We start from the raw sequence: 19,782 nt of genomic DNA, 5'->3' as shown, positions 1-19,782 counted from the left end.
CCTGTGGAAGTTTTTCTTAGGAAGCAGGGTGTCCGAGGGCCTGGGTGGTGGGGTGCCTCCTCCTCTGTCTGCCGTGCTCACATAGGTGCATCTCAGACCCACTCACACCAGAAGGGACATGAGGGAAAGACAACCGACACCGGAGCACCTCACATGAGTTCGGACAACCCCAAACCAAACTGATTCTACATGCTCTTTTCACTGACCTGTGAAACCAGAAAGAAATCTATGCATAAAATCTACTCGACTGGGTCCAGGCGAGAGCAAAGAGAGAGCGTCCAGCATGAATCTGAGTCGCACCCGGCGAGCTGCTCTCGGCTACACGTGCCCTCCGCTTTAACAGGCGGTCGCTCCACACTGAGACCCCAGCGTGACCACCTGCCCCCCCACACACACTCTGCTGTCAACGGGCTCCCAGGAGCAATGTGATTTTAAGTGAGTCACACCCCAGAATCCTATTTGGGGATTAGCCAAGAGGTGACACCAGGATGGCAGGGGCCGTGAGGGGCTGTGAGGGGAGGGGTCCGTCGTGAGAATTACCCTCCAGGGTCAGCAGACAGGATTGCCGGCCAAGGTCTGGAACGGCGAATCAAGACAGAGGTGGCAAAGCCCCACGGGAGGGAGGAGAGCTTGGGCGGGACAGTCACGCCCCAAACACGAGGCAGGCTGGGTCCCGAACCGCCTCAGAGCACCGTGAGGGTGGCGGTGTGGCACTGTGCCCCCTGTGCCGCAGGCACCGCTGAGAAAACCCGTGAGGCTGGGCCCAGGTGTGCCTCACGGACCCTGTCTTCGGGGCCCCCGGCGACCCCACAAGGAGGGAAGGCGAGTCCTGGGTCCACATCTCTCAGCACATTTGTCCGGCCGGCCTGCTCGCCCACAGCGGCTGCTGTGGGGGCCGAAGCAGGTTACCGGGGATGGCAGGAAACCACCCCACATCGTCGTAGTGCCCCCAGACTCTGGTCAGCACCACACACTGATGACGTCCCTGCCACCGGGGGACAGCGTCCACCCTTCGGTCAGCACAGCCCAGATAGGCGCTTTGCTCGGGCCTCGAGGTGGACGTGCCCCCAGAGCTGGCACCACAGCAGCCCCGCCCTCAGGCCCCACTGCGAGCCTGCCGGCCGTCCGGCTTGTTTGGGGGTGAGAGCCGATAAAGCGATCCATAAAAACACCAGTCCTGTAAAGGGGCCGGGGGAGGGGGAGTGCCTGGCTAAGCATCCGACTCAATTTCAGCTCAGGTCACGATCTCAGGGTTTGTGGGATCGAGCCCCACGTCAGGCTCCGCGCTGACAGCATGGAGACTGCTTGGGACTCTCTCTGTCCCTCTATCTCTGCCCCTCCCCCACTTGCACAATTCTCTCTCTCTCTCTCTCTCTCTCTCTCTCCCTCCCTGTCTCAAAACACCCACCAGTCCTGTGGCCATCCAGCCAGTGTCGCACTGGCCCGTCACACTAAGGTCTCCCTGGGCTCCCCATGCAGTTCCCTCCTGTTTCTGGCCCTGGCCAGGGTGGATTCCCTGCATGCAGGACGGTTCTTTGGATGTGAGCACCCGGCAGAGGAAATTAGAAAGGGGCACAGGCTTCAGCTTCCTGGGGGTCTGTGCTGGGACCTTCAGGCGGAGTTGAAATACACATGATGCTCCTGGCCCACAGCGTCAGCGCTGCCCTGGAGAAGCCGCGGCGTTTGTAGTGGTTTGGGTGAAGCTCCTGACTAATCTGGGCCTCCTGGCCACCCTCCCGCCTATTTTGAGGACCGTCACACTCCCACTCGTGTGGCCCCTCCACCAACTCCTTGCCCACGTGGACAAAACTCATGAGGACACATGACTGGGCTGGCCGGCCAGAGACAGTGGGAGCCTGAGGCCGAGGACGCGTCACGGCAGTGTGGGTCTGGGTCAGCGGGGACGCTCAGGGAGCCTCGGTGAGCAGCGCAGCAGGCTCCGGGCAGCCCGCCTTCGGGGAGGGTGGTGGGCAGACCGGCTGGAGAGCTCACTGGGGGCGGCTGCGGAAGGGAGCCCCTCAGCTCCAGGAAGCTTTCCACCAGACGCCCGGGGAGGGCTTGTGGAGAGGAGGTAAGAGAGACAATCAACTCCAGAGCCCCTGGGGCCTGGGGGACATGGGGAAGCATCTCTGAGAAACTTTTTGAAAGTATATGTAACTGCAGGTTGAAAGAATGATTGTTTGCAAAGGCAACGAGAGAAGCGAGATGCTCGACTCTCCTCTGAATAGAGTTCCTGAGAGTCCATCCAAGCCCCAGCCCCCTTTCCTTCCCCTTTGGATGTGGGGAGGGTCCGGTCGATGTTTGCCGCCCCAGCCCCCGTTCTGGCGTCAGCGCCCTGGTTGAGAGACGGCTGGTGCTCCATCCGGTGACAAAGCCGAGAGGTGTCCTCCCGTGGGATCGGCCACACCGCCCTGCAGCCCCTCTGTCCTTCCCTACTCTTCCAGAAAGGCCCTGAGGCCTAGTCAGTTTCAGCCAGTGTTTCAGCACTCCTGCAGGGTGCACGCTCCAGAGAACGGGAGTCATTCCGGAGGCAGAAAGGGGACAGTTGGACCAGGAGCCCTGGGACTTTCTCACGTAAATGAGAGGGGAACCTAACAGGCACTGGAGCCCGTTTGCTCTCCAAGGGGCTCCTGCAGCCTTCCTGGCTCTCAGCCCTCCCCCAGGCCCACCTCTGTCCAGGGGCAGCTGATCAGAGAGGGGTTCAGTGAGCACTTTCCAGCGGACAGGATCCCAGGGGCTCCAGCCGTTCCCGGGACGGGTGAGGCGGCACGTGCCAGCTTGTCGGAGGCCCTACAACTGCATGGACGAGGGGTCCCCGTGAGCAGCACAGCCTGGGGGTTAACAAGCAGACCCTGGGTCCAGAGGACCCACGTGTGAGCCCTGAACTCCCTCCACCTGCTGGACCTGTGGCCGGTTCAGGACTTCTGAGAGGATGCGGTTGTTAACTGGGGAAAGCCCTGGAATCGGTCCTAATCCTAGCAAGAGCTGAGGGTTAGCTGTTGCTACTTCTTAACAGAAGGGAGGTCCAGCTCCCTGTAAAGAGCTTATAAGTAACTAAGAAAAATACCGACACTTAGAAAATGGGACTTATGGAAATGTTCCTTCCAGCTAGTGAGTTCGTCTCTCGGGGTTTTCCTAATCAAATATTCAGAGTTGTGCACAGGGATTCACGTACAAGGACCGTCATTGTGAGGGACCTTGGATGACGTGGTACAGGACTGTCATCGTGATGTTATTTACAGTATCAATGTCAGAGAATTGGAAGCAATAAAAATGTTTGATCGAGAAAGGGTGGTGAAGTCAGTTGTGGTTTAGACTCCGAACGGAGACTCTGACGTGGGAGAGGTCACTGCAAGGAGCACGAGGGCCGCGTGCCAATCCTTCCGAGAAGCGCATGGAGTCAGCCACATACAGGCCGGGCACCCTGAACAAGATCAACATTACGGGAAAGAGCTACGTGTGGGCCGGAGGAACAAGTAAGCACCCTGTGTAATCGGAGGGGCATTTACTGCCTGAGGCAGCTCTCAGGTCCGACCTGAAATGCGCACCCGTGTGCGTGCCTGTAGTAACCACCTGCCGGGCACACCGTGAGCAATGCAACACAAATTAGTGAGCCTACTATGCGCCTAGCAAGGGTATTAAAGGACGAAACGTGGCCACTCGGTGATCAAATGTACTGGAGAAGGAGGAGGCCACCTCGCGTAACACGGTCTCGGCCACAGCGCACACGACGGCGCATCTTCAGGTACGCGGCGCGTCTTCCTGAGCTCCAAACCCAGATCTCCACCTGCGTGTCCCACATCCCCTGACACGCCGTCCCACTCTCAGCAGCCTCCCACATCAGAATGACAAGGAGTCAACTCGACAGGAAGACAAAGTCCTAGATGTGCAGGCACCTTATGAGCCTCAAGACACGCGAAGCAAGACGGACAAAATTAAGAGAGGAAATAGATAAACCCACCATCATAGCTGGAGAGTTAAACACACCTCTCTGTCTGGAATTGACAGAAAAAGGTTATAAAAAATCAGTAAAGATGCAGACAAATGTGAATAATATTAACCAAAAATATCAACCAAATTGGCCTAATCAATGCACATAGAGTACTTCACCCAGCAACTGCAGAATGTATATTTTTTCAAATACTCATGGAACCTTGACCAAAATACACCATACGTTAAGCCATAAAGCAAGTCTTAACAAATTTCAAATGAGCGAGACCATACATAGTAGGTCCTCTGATCACAATGGAATTAAACTAGAAATCAGTAACAAAAAGAACAAGGAAATATCCAACAGTAAGTTAAGCAACTCATGTCTGAATAGATCAAAGAAGGAATCATAAAAAAAAGATACGATATTTTGAACCAAATGAAAACAAAAGCATAGTGCATCAAAATCTGTAGCATACAACTAAAACAACCCTTGGAGGAAATTTCATAACTTAAACTCTAGACATTAGGAAAGAAAATCAGAGAAGTCAATGAACGACCTTGCTTCCACTTTGCGAGAACACAACAGCCTCTTCCCCTGTCACTCCTCTGCCCTGACAAGCCGGAAGCCCTGGCGTCTTCCAGAATTCTTCCTTATCCAGCCCCCCACCGTGGCCGATACACCCAGGCGTCTTCCTGCTACGGCCCGCCTTCTCCCTCTCTCATGCTGCTCCGTGGTCCCCTCTTTGTAGCCTCACTATCCGCGAGGGGCCACAGCAGCAGCCTCCTAACTGGTCTCTCAGCCAGACTGGCCCGCCGCTACCTGTGCCCCAAAGCAGCCACGGAAACCGCTCCCTGGCGTGTCCCGCCGCGGCGTGGGGCCCAGAGCCCCGTCGCCTTCGGTAGCCCTCCACCACCATAAACGTGGGAGTGTCGCAAAAGCCTCACACACGTCCTCTGCTCCCCCCACACGGACGGGCCGGCGACCCCCGCCACAGCCGCTCTGGCCCCGGCCGGAATGCCCTCCTCCGCCGCACCACGGGCAGACGGCCAGTCTCTCTCCAAGTGGGATCAGCCTCCGGGAAGTCTTGCGTCACGTTCCCGGTTTGCCGTTACCCCCCCTCTGTGCTGCTCGTCCTCAGCCTCCGGGAAGTCTTGCGTCACGTTCCCGGTTTGCCGTTACCCCCCCTCTGTGCTGCTCGTCCTCTGACTTCTGCAAACCTCCCGCACCCCTGGTGATAAGGCTCACTGGGGAGGTCCCAGGCTCCCTTTTCCGCTGGACTCTGAGGTCCTGAGACAGGAACGAGGTCTCGGTCACCCTGCATCCTCATCCCTGAGACAAGTCACTGCAGAAAGCGGGTTCCCATCAACTGGCCCCATAACGATTGGCGGATGATGGCTGAGGAGAGCAAGCTGCCTCCAAAAGTATGTAGGGATCTGGCCCACGTTACAAGGTAGCGCCTCACGGACGTATCCCTTGGGACTTTGAAATCCATGAGGTGGATGTTTCAGAACAAACTGGCCAACAGGCTCCTGCGGGTTTTATTTCCAATCAGGTGCATCGTGCATGGACACTTTCCTCTGCGGGGAGCGAGAAAACAGCTACTTAGTAACAGACTTCCTAAAGACTAGCCTCAAGAGACCTTTCCAGGAAATACAGATCCCAGTAAATGTTAAACCGGCTCTTCACAAATGTTTCAAGGTGCTCGTTCTGCACGTGCACGGAGGAGGCACCTGTACCTGAAGACCAGCCGCCCAGGTGCCCCTGGGGCCTCGGGATGCGGCCTCAGCACCTGGGACTTCACAGGCTGCACAGCTGTGCCTGGTGACAGGCCATCTAGGGAAATCGAAGCCGGAGGAGAGGCCAAAGCCCTTGGGGGATTTGTGCAATTACCCGTCCTTCTTCAAATTACCCGTGGAGAAGGGGCACGGTGACCTCTGGTATGCATCGCTTAGGAATGCGGACCGCAGATTTATTAACATTCACATATGTCCTTAAGAAGAAAAATTGGTTTTTTTTCTGAAGGGTTCGAGATTTTTATTAAAAGTTTCCATGAGGATAGCCCCCAAGGTTGGGGGGGTGGGTAGCGGGCTTTGGCCGGTCTGGGCAGCTCATGCTAGATCAGGTCAAGATTATATAGGCCTTGGGCTTACTTCCTTGGAAATACATTTGAAAATATTCAGTTTTACAAGGAACAAAAATTAATTTAAAATACAGTGACTCATTTTTTCAAGCATGTCACTTTGGTTCCTATCTGCCTTAGCACAAGATACTTGTTGCTACGGCAACCGGTACGAATGAAAACTAATCAGGCCAGAAATTTCAGAGTTCTTCCTCAGAGAAAAAGTTCCTGGTTTTGTTGTGATGGGATCTTTTCCGTAAGAGCATCCTGTTCTCAAATGGCAGGTGGATCTGGTTTGGAGCCAAAGTCGAATAAGGCGCCTATTTCGCAGCCACACTGTCTGAGCATCCGGCTTCCCTCCAGCCACCCCTGGGGAAGAGCCGCTAGAGCTCGGGCTGGACCAGGGACCCGCAGGCGGCGTGGAGCCGGCTGGAGTCGGCCGTCGGGTCCTCGCAGATGTCCCCCTGACCGCGCGGCTCAGCTCTGCTGCTGCCTGTTGCCGTAAATGGCAAAGCCAGGCCCCGCCAGCCCCCGGGAGGTGCAAGTCCAGAGCATACAGGTGTGGAGGGAAACGAACAGCGCTGCCCCTGGGGTCCCGGCGGGGGAGGAGGTCCACGGGTGCTCATGCGCACCCCACCAGCCAGGCGCCGACGGTGCCTCGCCTAAACAGGGGGCCGTCGATGTTCCTCTCGAGGAAAACAAAACCAGAGTTCACTTTTAAAACCAAAAAAGAAAAAATAAGCATGTACAGTGCTCCGCGTCACACACGAATATGAATCTCAGATGGATAAGGGGTTAATACACGAAAAATCAAAACCAAAAAAGATCAAAAGAAGATACAGGTAAATTTCTCTATCATTGGTTGAGAAAGTCCTTTCTAATGTCAGAGAAAATCGCTGCATTTTATCGCACAAAAGTTCTTACATTTTACCACATTTTAAAGTTCTGCATATAAAAAAACCAATACACTAAATTAAAAGGCAAATAATAATATAGAAAAATATTTGTAGGAACTGAAAAGCAGTGAGTATTCCTAAGGTCCAGTCCATAAGCAAACTGCTCAGACACCATGAATAAGTAGCCAAGCAACAAAGTATAAAGAAAAATGCCTAATAAATATGTGAAAATTGTTCAACCTCACAAGGAAGTAAAGTGATGAATTTTTATTTCCCAATACTTACAATAATTTCTAAAAATAAATAAGTAATATTCGACATAGAATGCTACCGATAGGACAAAATTGGTCCAAAATTTCAAGAAAGCATTTCAGTAAACACAGCAATAACTTTACAAATGTTGTAAACTTCGACCAAATAGTTTTATTTCTTAAGAATCTAGGGGCACCTGGGTGGCTCTGTTGGTTAAGCATCCAACCTCGGGTCATGATCTCGCGGTTTCTGAGTTCAAGCCCCATGTTGGGCTCTGTGCCGACAGCTCAGAGCCTGGAGCTGCTTTGGATTCTGTGTCTCCCTCTCTCTCTGCCCTTTCCCCACTCACGCTCTGTCTCTCTTTATCTCTCTCTCAAAAAAAAATGAATAAACGTTAAAAAAAATTTTTAAACTCTATCCTAAGCAAATTAACCCAGTTTGAAGCACATATTTATGTACAAAATGCACACATGGCAATGGCAGGAACTGTGCCCACAGACTGGAACTAGGAGAAAGGGCTAAACCCAATGTGCCCATTTACTGGGATATCATGTGACCAAGGATGTCTGTGAACTTTTAATAAATAAAAAATAATGCTTAGGAAGTTAAATTTTTAAAAAAAGCACTTAAATTGTATACAGAATCCTTCATTCATATAAAACACATTAAAAACACTAAAAACAAATACACAAAATATTAAGGTGGCTATTCCTGGAGGCACTGTTAATTCAAGTTCAGAAACTCATGCTTCTTTGCGTTTAGCTAACATGTATAAAATGCCTCGTATTTACCAGGCAGTGTTCTTAGGACACTGGGAACTCAGAAGTGGACAGAACAGAGCACCTGCCTCCAAGGCACCTGCTTCCCAGTCAGGGGAGATGGCTGGTAGGAGACAAATCAGGACAGGCTGCAGCAGGTGCCATCCACATTCAGTGTACAAATCAGGGGCACAAGAACGGGTCTAGGAAGGGGTGGAGGTACCCGGGCACTGATATTGGGATGAGAAGGAGAAAATACAACAGACACAATGGAAACAAAACTTCCAAAAGTCTGGGTTACAGGGGCACCTGGGTGGCTCATCAGTTGAGCAGCTGACTTCAGCTCAGGTCATGATCTCACAGCTCGTGAGTTCGAGCCCCGTGTTGGGCTCTGTGCTGACAGCTCAGAGCCTGGATCCTGCTTCGGATTCTGTGTCTCCCTCTCTCTCTGCCCCTCCCCCGCTCGTGCTCTGCCTCTCTCTCAAAAATAAATAAAACATTATAGTGAAAGTCTGGGTTACAGGCACGTCCTTATCACGTAAAGTACACTGCCATTCGCAATGGGGCAATGTTGCAACGAATTTAGCTCCTCTAGACTACAGCACCGCCTACCCTGCCTGAGGTGTGGCTTGGACAATGAGAGATGATGAATATAAAACACTTAGAACAATTTACTATTCAAAACACACACTTGATAAGTTATAGCCACCATCACACTTTTAAGTGGAAATGAAATCTTACCATTTTGATCAAAATAATTTGCTTCTTATGAAGTTATTCCCGACCAAGAGCTTAATTTCAGGCTTTGGCTTTAACACACAACTGCACGATTACTCTTGTGGCGATTCGTCTTTGGTGTCGTCTCCTGGAACAAGCACCTGCCAAGAACTGGCCTTGCTTGTAGGACTCCGCCTGGCTTCAGGACGCTCCCTTCCTCCCCGCACAGAACGTGAGGTTTACTCCTCTTCATGAGCCACACAGAGTGAAGGACCACTGGGGGAGGAAAGGACAAGCTCTCGACTGACTTGGGTAATAAAAAAAAAGTATTTACCTTGGCTCTTTATTTATGTTTTTTTTTTTAATTTTTTTTTCAACGTTTATTTATTTTTGGGACAGAGAGAGACAGAGTATGAACGGGGGAGGGGCGGAGAGAGAGGGAGACACAGAATCGGAAACAGGCTCCAGGCTCTGAGCCATCAGCCCAGAGCCTGACGCGGGGCTCGAACTCACGGACCGCGAGATCGTGACCTGGCTGAAGTCGGACGCTTAACCGACTGCGCCACCCAGGCGCCCCGCTTTATTTATGTTTTACATGAACTTTCATGTAATATTTTATGTTCATGGCTTTAAATGAAGAGGAAAGCTTCTTTAATTAATGATATGAGTATATTGATTTTGAAAAAGATCAAAGTGCCAAATAAATTGTATATTTTATTTTCTTTTTCTTTGAAAGAGAGAGAGCGCGAGCCCATGCACATGTGTGCATGAGCAGGGAAGGGGCAAAGGGAGAGAGAGAGAGAATCTCAAGCAGGCTCCGCACTCAGTGTGGAGCCCGGTGTGGGCCTTGACTCCACGATCCTGGGGCCATGACCTGAGCCAAAATCAAGAGTCAGATGCTCAACTGCCTGAGCCACCTAGGCACCCCAAATGTATTTTCTTATGAGTAAATCTTCTTAGTACAATTCAGGTCTCCACAACTGGATTTTGTGATAATTCAGATCGACTATATAAAAAGTATGTCTCATAGTAGTGATTAAACTTCAAATACTCCTCTAAAATACCTGAACCTCCCGCGTCAGGCTCTGGGCTGATGGCTCGGAGCCTGGAGCCTGTTTCCGATTCTGTGTCTCCCTCTCTCTCTGCCCCTCCCCCGTTCATGTTCTGTCTCTCTCTGTCCCAAAAATAAATAAACGTTGAAAAAAAAATTAAAAAAAAAAATAAAATACCTGAACCTTTCAACTAATTAAAAAAAAAAAAAAAACTTCTACAGAAGTGGGTAGAAGCAGGGAGGACGGCGGGTGGAAGCCGGGAGGATGATGGGTGGAAGCAGGGAGGACGGGGGGTGGAAACAGGGAGGATGGTGAGTGGAAGCCAGGAGGGCGGCGGGTGGAGGCAGGGAGGGCGGCAGATGGAGGCCGGGAGGACGGCGGGTGGAGGCAGGGAGGACAATGGAAGCAGGGAGGACAGTGGGTGGAAGCCAGGAGGGCGGGGGGTGGTAACAGGGAGGATGGCGGGTGGACGCAGGGAGGACGGCGGGTGGAGGCCGGGAGGATGGCGGGTGGAGGCAGGGAGGACGGCGGGTGGAGGCCGGGAGGACGGTGGGTAGAAGCAGGGAGGACAATGGAAGTAGGGAGGACGGCGGGTGGAGGCAGGGAGGACGGTGGGTAGAAGCAGGGAGGACGGCGGGTGGAGGCAGGGAGGACGGCGGTGGAGGCAGGGAGGACGGTGGGTGGAAGCAGGGAGGACGGCGGGTGGAGGCCGGGAGGACGGTGGGTAGAAGCAGGGAGGACAATGGAAGTAGGGAGGACGGCGGGTGGAGGCAGGGAGGACGGCGGGTGGAGGCCGGGAGGACGGTGGGTAGAAGCAGGGAGGACGGCGGGTGGAGGCAGGGAGGACGGCGGTGGAGGCAGGGAGGACGGTGGGTGGAAGCAGGGAGGACGGCGGGTGGAGGCCGGGAGGACGGTGGGTAGAAGCAGGGAGGACAATGGAAGTAGGGAGGACGGCGGGTGGAGGCAGGGAGGACGGCGAGTGGACGCAGGGAGGACGGCGGGTGGAGGCAGGGAGGACGGGGGGTGGAAACAGGGAGGATGGCAGGTGGACGCAGGGAGGACGGCGGGTGGACGCAGGGAGGACGGCGGGTGGAGGCAGGGAGGACGGTGGGTGGAGGCAGGGAGGACGGGGGGTGGAAACAGGGAGGATGGCGGGTGGACGCAGGGAGGACGGCGGGTGGAGGCAGGGAGGACGGTGGGTGGAAGCAGGGAGGACGGGGGGTGGAAACAGGGAGGATGGCGGGTGGACGCAGGGAGGACGGCGGGTGGAGGCAGGGAGGACGGTGGGTGGAAGCAGGGAGGACGGGGGGTGGAAACAGGGAGGATGGCGGGTGGACGCAGGGAGGACGGCGGGTGGAGGCAGGGAGGACGGTGGGTGGAAGCAGGGAGGACGGGGGGTGGAAACAGGGAGGATGGCGGGTGGACGCAGGGAGGACGGCGGGTGGAGGCAGGGAGGACGGTGGGTAGAAGCAGGGAGGACGGCGGGTGGAGGCAGGGAGGACGGTGGGTAGAAGCAGGGAGGACAATGGAAGTAGGGAGGATGGCGGGTGGAGGCAAGGAGGACTGCGGGTGGAGGCAAGGAGGACGGTGGGTAGAAGCAGGGAGGACAATGGAAGTAGGGAGGACGGCGGGTGGAGGCAGGGAGGACGGTGGGTGGAGGCAGGGAGGATGGCGGGTGGAGGCCGGGAGGACGGGGGGTGGAAACAGGGAGGATGGCGGGTGGACGCAGGGAGGACGGCGGGTGGAGGCAGGGAGGACGGTGGGTGGAAGCAGGGAGGACGGGGGGTGGAAACAGGGAGGATGGCGAGTGGACGCAGGGAGGACGGCGGGTGGAGGCAGGGAGGACGGTGGGTGGAAGCAGGGAGGACGGGGGGTGGAAACAGGGAGGACGGCGGGTGGACGCAGGGAGGACGGCGGGTGGAGGCAGGGAGGACGGTGGGTGGAAGCAGGGAGGACGGGGGGTGGAAACAGGGAGGATGGCGAGTGGACGCAGGGAGGACGGCGGGTGGAGGCAGGGAGGACGGTGGGTGGAAGCAGGGAGGACGGGGGGTGGAAACAGGGAGGATGGCGGGTGGACGCAGGGAGGACGGCGGGTGGAGGCAGGGAGGACGGTGGGTGGAGGCAGGGAGGACGGGGGGTGGAAACAGGGAGGATGGCGAGTGGACGCAGGGAGGACGGCGGGTGGAGGCAGGGAGGACGGTGGGTGGAAGCAGGGAGGACGGGGGGTGGAAACAGGGAGGATGGCAGGTGGACGCAGGGAGGACGGCGGGTGGAGGCAGGGAGGACGGTGGGTAGAAGCAGGGAGGACAATGGAAGTAGGGAGGACGGCGGGTGGAGGCAGGGAGGACGGCGGGTGGAGGCCGGGAGGACGGTGGGTAGAAGCAGGGAGGACAATGGAAGTAGGGAGGACGGCGGGTGGAGGCCAGGAGGACGGCGGGTGGAGGCAGGGAGGACGGTGGGTAGAAGCAGGGAGGACGGCGGGTGGAGGCAGGGAGGACGGCGGTGGAGGCAGGGAGGACGGTGGGTGGAGGCAGGGAGGATGGCGGGTGGAGGCCGGGAGGACGGTGGGTGGAGGCAGGGAGGACAATGGAAGCAGGGAGGACAGTGGTGGAAGCCAGGAGGGCGGGGGGTGGAAACAGGGAGGATGGCGGGTGGACGCAGGGAGGACGGCGGGTGGAGGCAGGGAGGACGGGGGGTGGAAGCAGGGAGGACGGGGGGTGGAAACAGGGAGGACGGGGGGTGGAAACAGGGAGGATGGCGGGTGGACGCAGGGAGGACGGCGGGTGGACGCAGGGAGGACGGTGGGTGGAAGCAGGGAGGACGGGGGGTGGAAACAGGGAGGACGGCGGGTGGAGGCAGGGAGGACGGCGGGTGGAGGCAGGGAGGACAGTGGGTGGAAGCCAGGAGGACGGCGGGTGGAGGCAGGGAGGACGGTGGGTAGAAGCAGGGAGGACGGGGGGTGGAAACAGGGAGGACGGGGGGTGGAAACAGGGAGGACGGGGGGTGGAAACAGGGAGGACGGCGGGTGGAAACAGGGAGGACGGCGGGTGGAGGCCGGGAGGACGGCGGGTGGAGGCAAGGAGGACGGTGGGTAGAAGCAGGGAGGACAATGGAGGCAGGGAGGACGGCGGGTGGAGGCAGGGAGGACGGCGGTGGAGGCAGGGAGGACTGCGGGTGGAGGCAAGGAGGACGGTGGGTAGAAGCAGGGAGGACAATGGAAGTAGGGAGGACGGCGGGTGGAGGCAGGGAGGACGGCGGGTGGAGGCAGGGAGGACGGCGGTGGAGGCAGGGAGGACGGTGGGTCCTTTGAGAAAAAAGCCTTTCGTCAGTGTTTTTGTGCACCTGACGGCGTGCCACTGCTGTGACGTGGGGCCTCCTGGCTCCTAGATCTGAAGGGCCCCAGAGTTGGTCCATCCTGAGCACCAGGGAGCCAGGGACACACGCTCATTGAAGTGGCACTGGCCCCTGAGCCTCTGAGGGAAGTTTCCCACAACGGGTGCCCTGGCGCCTCGTTTCCCACAGGCACAAACTGGGGGTTTTGGTGACACCAACTCCCAGTCCTCCTCAGCTCGGGCATCCAAAGGGCTTCACAGGGGGACTTCTGAGCATAGCCCCCTTCCGTCCGGCAGGCATACCGGCCTCTCTATTTTTCAGGGGGAGGGCTCCCTCCCATTCCTCATAAAGCTGATCGGAGCCTGGAGCGCTGATGACAGTGACATCGTTAGGAGGGCGGTGCACCCCAACCCGGGGAGGGACACTGGCACACCAGGCTGGGCTTGGCTTCATGCCTCGCTTGACCCACTTCATCTTCCGACAACAAGAGGCTGCAGCCAACGTCTCACGATGGGAAAGGCTGGGAAAACATTTCTGAGTGGAGACTTAATTAATTGCTGCTTTGTTTCTCTACTTAAGCATCTAACGATTATTAATCTTTGTTGAAAAAATAATGTAAATCTAGCTCCTCAGCCGTCACTTCAGAGCCTGAGAGGGGATGGTTTGGGCTCCGTGTGCCTCTTTACCAGAAAGCAGAGAACAGCACTTAGAGGTCAGAGTGCCCCCGGAGTCTGGCGGCTCCGACGTTAGCTGCTGTGTCCAAGGGCCCCTCCAACGCGCTGCTAGAGGACACGACACGGCTTACCAACCCGCGTGTGAACACAGTGACAGAGGACAGAGAGAAGTGTTCAGTCCCCACCGAGGGGCTGGGGCTCGGCTCCACCCCTGTGAACACTCCAGGCTTTGCAACGGGAGAGCGGACATTGAGGGAACACACCAGTGCCGGGGGCCGGCACCCATCCTGGCCTCCTGGGAAAAGGTAGCGGTCTCTACAGGCCTGTAAATCAAAAAATAAACTGTCCTTGGGGAAACGCAGCCCTGTTGGGGCATCTCCAGTGCAAGGTTTGTCTGCTTTGGTTTGCGTTTTCCTCAAAGACCCCTTACAACCAAACAAGGAGCAGATCTTGAGGATGTGGTTCTCTCCAGATCATTCTAGAAGGAAATGTGGCTCATGAGTGGCTGAGGCACCACCAAGACCGCTGGGTTCCCAGGCCTTCTCCCCGGCCTGTTCCTTCCCCGGGACAGCACAGTCCCCTCCCAGGACTCGAGTTCCTGCCAGCAAAGTCACGCTTCGAGACAATTCAAAAACTCCACAACTTGGGTGAAAAACTAGAGCTGGACGATGCTTTTTCAAGCTTTCTTTATAAAGGAAGGTTCTTGCCCAGAGTTCAGTTTATAGGTCTAAAGCCCGTTTCTAAAAGAAAAAGAGGGAAAAGGGGAATGAAAAAAGAAACAAATAAGGAAAGAAGAGAGGAAGGAGAGAGAAAGAATGTCTGGCATCTTCATTAAAAAAAAAAAAAAAAAACAACTCTTATTCATTACTTGGTTTACTCATAAAATAATTGTGTTTGGTTGGTCAACCCACCCAAAATACAAGTTCCATGAGAGCAGGACTTTTTCTTTGCCCTGGAATTTATAAGAGTGCCTGACACACAGGAGACACTCCATTAATATTTTTTGAATTAATTATACATGTAAAGATTTGAAGCAAAAGAAACATTTGAAGATTCGAGTAGAAAATATTTTTCCCTAAGTTTGGAGAAAAAAGAAAATGGTTAAACCCTGAGGAAGAAGGGAGATGATTTTTCTGATGCTTCCGTATGTTTTCCTCATGAATTTACACCTCCCTCTGTCTGGCCTTCCCATTCACCCTTGCCCCAACTCCGAAAGGGTCGGCATCCTTCTGATTCATGCTTCCTTTCCAAGGTCATGGGCGAAGACATTTCTAGCAGTACCTGCCTTTGTAAGAAACCGAAATCCCCGATGAAGGCAGCCAGCCATAACCTATTGGATTGCGAGCATCTTGTTCCGCGAGTGTTCCGCAAGACGAGCAGACATTTCAAATAAATTTTAACTTGATAAACAAGTGATGTCTTGCAATACGAGTCGTACATGATGCCAAACGTCACATGATCACAATTAAGCCAATGGCTCTCTCTCTCTCTCTCTCTCTCTCTCTGGGGGGTTGTGGGTGATCGTCTCCCATGCTCGCATGCTCGGTCTCAGGCCATGGTGTTTGGCAGAAATCAGTGATTGTTCAGAACACCGGAAGGTGCCCACAACTGGCACTAGTATATTTTTTGTCACTGCCAAGCACCTGTGGACAGTCCTTTGCTTCATTCTAGGTCAGGCCGCCTGCAGATATAGACCCTTTCTTCTGCTGCCTCATTGCCAGTTACATTAAATGCAGTCTCTGACAAGAGTTTATCAACACTGTACTGTAGTCAACATCTGTTAGTGATAGTGAAAGTCGTCCTACACAGTAACCCTCCTCTCTCTGGTCTCCCTCACAGCAGCCACGAAGGCTTTCAAACGTAAGTGCAGGTTAATTTGTTTATTTTTCTTTACATTTTGTATTTTCTTTATTGATTTGTATTTACCATAATATTGTAATTATTTTTATATGAATATTTTGGGGGTTGGAACAAATCCTCTGAGTTTCCGTTACTTCTTATGGGGCAATTTGCTCTGATATACAAGTGCTTTGGATCACAAGCATGTTTCCAGAACGAACTTTGCACACAAACCAAGGTTTTACTGTACACGGCATCCCCAGAAAAATGACATGTAGGTAGGGGCTTGGGGGCACAGTTTCAGAGACCATGAATGCCCAGAAATGCCCAGAAGCCCATTTGGGGAAACAAAGGTAGGAATCCGTGCTCCAGCAGAGTCTGTGAGTAAATGGACCCTCCAAACATCGGGCCCAGCAACACCCTGACAAGCTCTGCTCTGTCTCCTTCTACTGAGCCTTCGGAAGTTGACAGGCCGGCAGAGGTGCGTATTTGGCAGGAGAGTCAGAAGAGTTTCTGTGGTAAATAAGGGAGAAGGCCGCAGATGGTTTCTAGAGCAGGAGACCCATACGATCCTACCCAAGGAAGAGTCGGGCTGACAGCCAGGACCCCAGATTGGTGAGCCCAACCTGCCTGTGCCGAACTCCACCTACTGACACAGACATGACTCTCTAAGCAGAATTGTAATGAAAATTTCAGAGGACAAATTGAGGAGGACTGCTCAGGTTCTATTATCTAAAAGTAAATATCTTTCCCTAATTGACTTTTCACTTTGAGTTAGGTTTTGACATCAGAAATTCCGCCCCCCTGTCACAGGGCTGGCTTCTCTGGGTCCACAGAGCGCAGTTTTTCCGAAAAGGTGTCTGCCTTGCTTCTGCAGGGCCAAAGTCATGTCTACAGCACTGGAGGCGTGTCATTTGGCTCAGGGCCTGGATCCATCACAACTTGAACACAGGATGCCAAGGCTGGAGGGGTGGAGGTGGCTCAGCCTGAAGCCGAGTCTTCAGATTTCCTCTCTGCAGATAGACGTAGCACCACAGAGGTCCAGCTTTGGGCTGTTTAAATCATCTGAAAACCGTCTGAAATGTGAATCCTCTGGTCATAGCTGCAGAAAACACAAATCAACCAACAGACGTAACCCTTTCAGGTTACTTACCTGCCGTGTTTACTGTCTATGGGGTGGGGGTGGGGGGGGGCGGTATCTCAAGGAATCAGCTCATGCAATTATGGGGCCAAAAAGCCCAAAACCCACAGGCCAGGCCAGCAGACTGGACACTAAGGCAAGATATCTGTTCCACAGTCCTGAGGGAGATCTTCTTTAGGGAAACCTTGGTGTTGGCTTTAAGGTCTTTCTAGTGATTAGAGAGGCCCCACCCACGCCACTGAGAATAATTTCCTCGACTTCACGTCGCTAATGGGAGATGTCGACCCAGTTTATAAAACACCTTTTCCTTGTGTCTTCCTGCCTACGACACAGATGTGAGGACCCGAGCAGTCACTTGTGATCATGGGGGAAATGTGACAACCTTGCATGGATTCGGCCCCGGCATCAGCAAATCGCCAGGCCGGGGCCCGCAGCCACCTTCTCCCAGACCTCTTTCCATAGGGAATAAGTACACCTGCCCAGGTAAGTAAACTGAAAGGACTTTACTTATCATATTCTGTCACTTGGAGCCAAAGCATTCCTACTGACCGATTGGACCCAATGGAGAAGAATCCATCCATTTATGAGGTAGGAGACACCTTAGCGGCAGGCGATAAACACCTGCTCAGGGTCTGATTAATGAATTTATTGAAAGCACAAGGAGATTAGGGCAGAAAGAGCTTCAACAGCCACCGACCTTGTGTGACAGGAGCTCACGTGTCATCTGGTGTTGAGGAGAGCTCGGGAGCCCCACAGCAGCCAGGGGATCGGCAGGCAAGTCTAGAACTGTCGCACTCTGACCCCATCGTCTCTGCTTCCCTTCCTGCCGGGTCGCTCTTCCTGCTCTGCCGCCTGACGGACCACCCCACCTCATCTCCGATGTTGGCTACCATCGACATCTAGCTCCAGGTCTCAACTTCTGGGACTCTGCCGTCTACAAATTCCATAAGTGACAAGCTCTGTTGGAGTTGGCCAGTCATCACCAGACGTACTGGTATTTGTCGAAGATAAGAATCACCTGGGTTCCCGGGACCCATCCTAGACTGACTGCCTCACATGGAGGGACACAGATAGGAGGCCACATCGTTGACAAGCTATCCCAGTGTTTCTCATGCGCTCGGTACGAGAACCCTGCCTTCTCACGTGCTCCTGCCTCCTACAGGCTAGGTCACAGGCCGCTGACCAGGGGAGGAGAGCGTGAACTTCACCCAGAAACGAGGCATACCTCCAAGAGCCATAATCTGGGTGCCTTCTATACCTCGTTTGTTGATCATCCTTCTCATGAAAGAATGTTTGGTCAAATGCTTTTTCTAAAAAATGTTCCTGGCCTTTGGGGACTTCTTTATTATTCCAGGATGGGGGAGTTCAGAACAGAGACACGTTTCTCATAATCTTGGACAAGGAAGTAGCTAGGAAAAGCAAAGATTCTTTGCCAGAATGCAAAGGTTCACTATGGGGGGAGATGATAAAATGAGAGAACTTATTTTCCCTTAAAAATTCCCTGTTTCCCCACAGCAACCAGATGAGCCATGGGATTTGCTAGCTGAGGGTTGGGGGATGGGGAGCTTGCATAAAGCTTAGAACCAAAGCCAACTAGGGTTCTAAATCACTTTTTAAAATCTCCTCTCAGATGTTGCGTCTTAAAACCCCAGGCTTCTTATTCAAGAGCAGGCTTCTTAAGAGAGAACAGCTTTCTTGAGCTGCAAAAAGAGCCTAGATGATCCAAAGCTCTCAGCTTACATTACAAATCATCGCATGAAGAATAATTAGAACGGCATGAGACAATTTTCCATCCCGAACCAAGATGAAGGTCTGATGTGGGAAGAGGGTTAGCTGCCGGCAGGGCATCAGACGGCCCGCGGAAGACCACCGAGCAGAAGCGATGGGGAAGCAGCGAGCAGGGTTTGCACGTCCACACTGGCCTCCTCCCAGCCACGGGGCTCCCACCCCAGCTCACCGCCCACCCCCTCTCTGGAGTCAGTGATCCAACAGAGCCTTGCAAATGGAAGGCCTCCATCTGGATCAGTTACATGGATAAGCGCACCAATACCAGACCATTAACAGGTGCATCGCTCCTCACTGGCCCCGTACAGGGTGAGGCCCGGAGACTGTAGGCTCCGTGGGACGAGGGGCCACGTGTACACCGTCCACTGTTCACGGTGCTCCACAAGAACTGTGACGTCAACAGTGACACTCGCCGAGGGCATCTACATAACAGGAAATACACTCATCACCTCACAGTCTGTGCTGCACGTGCTACTATCACCCCGTGTTACAGGCAGAGACACCAAGGCTCAGAGAGGACAGGCAACTCACCCGAAGTGCCCAGGCAGCAAGTGGCAGAGCAGGGCGCTGAACCCAGAGGTGGCTGTCCTGGCCATCTCCCTGTGAGTAAGAGAATGGGTTTATAGTAGAGAGCGAGAGCACAGTGGCCTGAGCGGGCATGGGGTCAAAGTGTAGCTTCACCTGAGAAGCAGCTACTGGGGTCAAAGGGCTCTGCTGGGAGGCAGGGGCACCTGACCATGCCAGCACAATGACCTGTCACCCCCCCCCCCCCGCCCCCTGCTTTCCTCCCAGAAGACACAGGAGCTCAGCTGTGCCCACCACGGGCCCAGGCCATAGGCTCACAGCCAGGTGAGGCCTCCCCTTGGCGGGCGGGGGTGGGGAGACAGATGTTTGGTGAAAGGCCAGCTGTACCACCTGGGAGACACGGGCTCAGTTAGGTGCCAAGAGCGGAGGGCTGCCACAGCCTCCAGGGGGCAGAACTCAAAACAAAATAACAACAGTATCAGGATGACCGGGTCGTGGCAATCGATGCAAAGTACACACATGATCAGAAACATCAAATGGTGCGAATCACATCTCCTCTACAGGTTCCCCAAGCAGACACTCTCAAGCCTCATCCCGGGTTTTCTGATACTTGACACATTTCCGGAGGACAGTCTTAAAAATGGGACTTCCCACTGATCGATTGTAAATACTGACTTCTGTTGAAGTGAAAAGATTTGGCTTTCACAGACCTCCTAACCTTCCTTCCACTGCCGACAATTAAATCCTGATTTTAATT

This window comes from Lynx rufus, unplaced genomic scaffold (genome assembly GCF_022079265.1).
Source record: "Lynx rufus isolate CCGP_SWC_20201006 ecotype Redwood Valley unplaced genomic scaffold, mLynRuf1.p SCAF_4, whole genome shotgun sequence".
NCBI classification, from domain to species: Eukaryota; Metazoa; Chordata; class Mammalia; order Carnivora; family Felidae; genus Lynx; species Lynx rufus.
The sequence above is the reverse complement of the archived record's forward strand: the minus strand, read 5'-3'. Positions refer to the sequence as shown.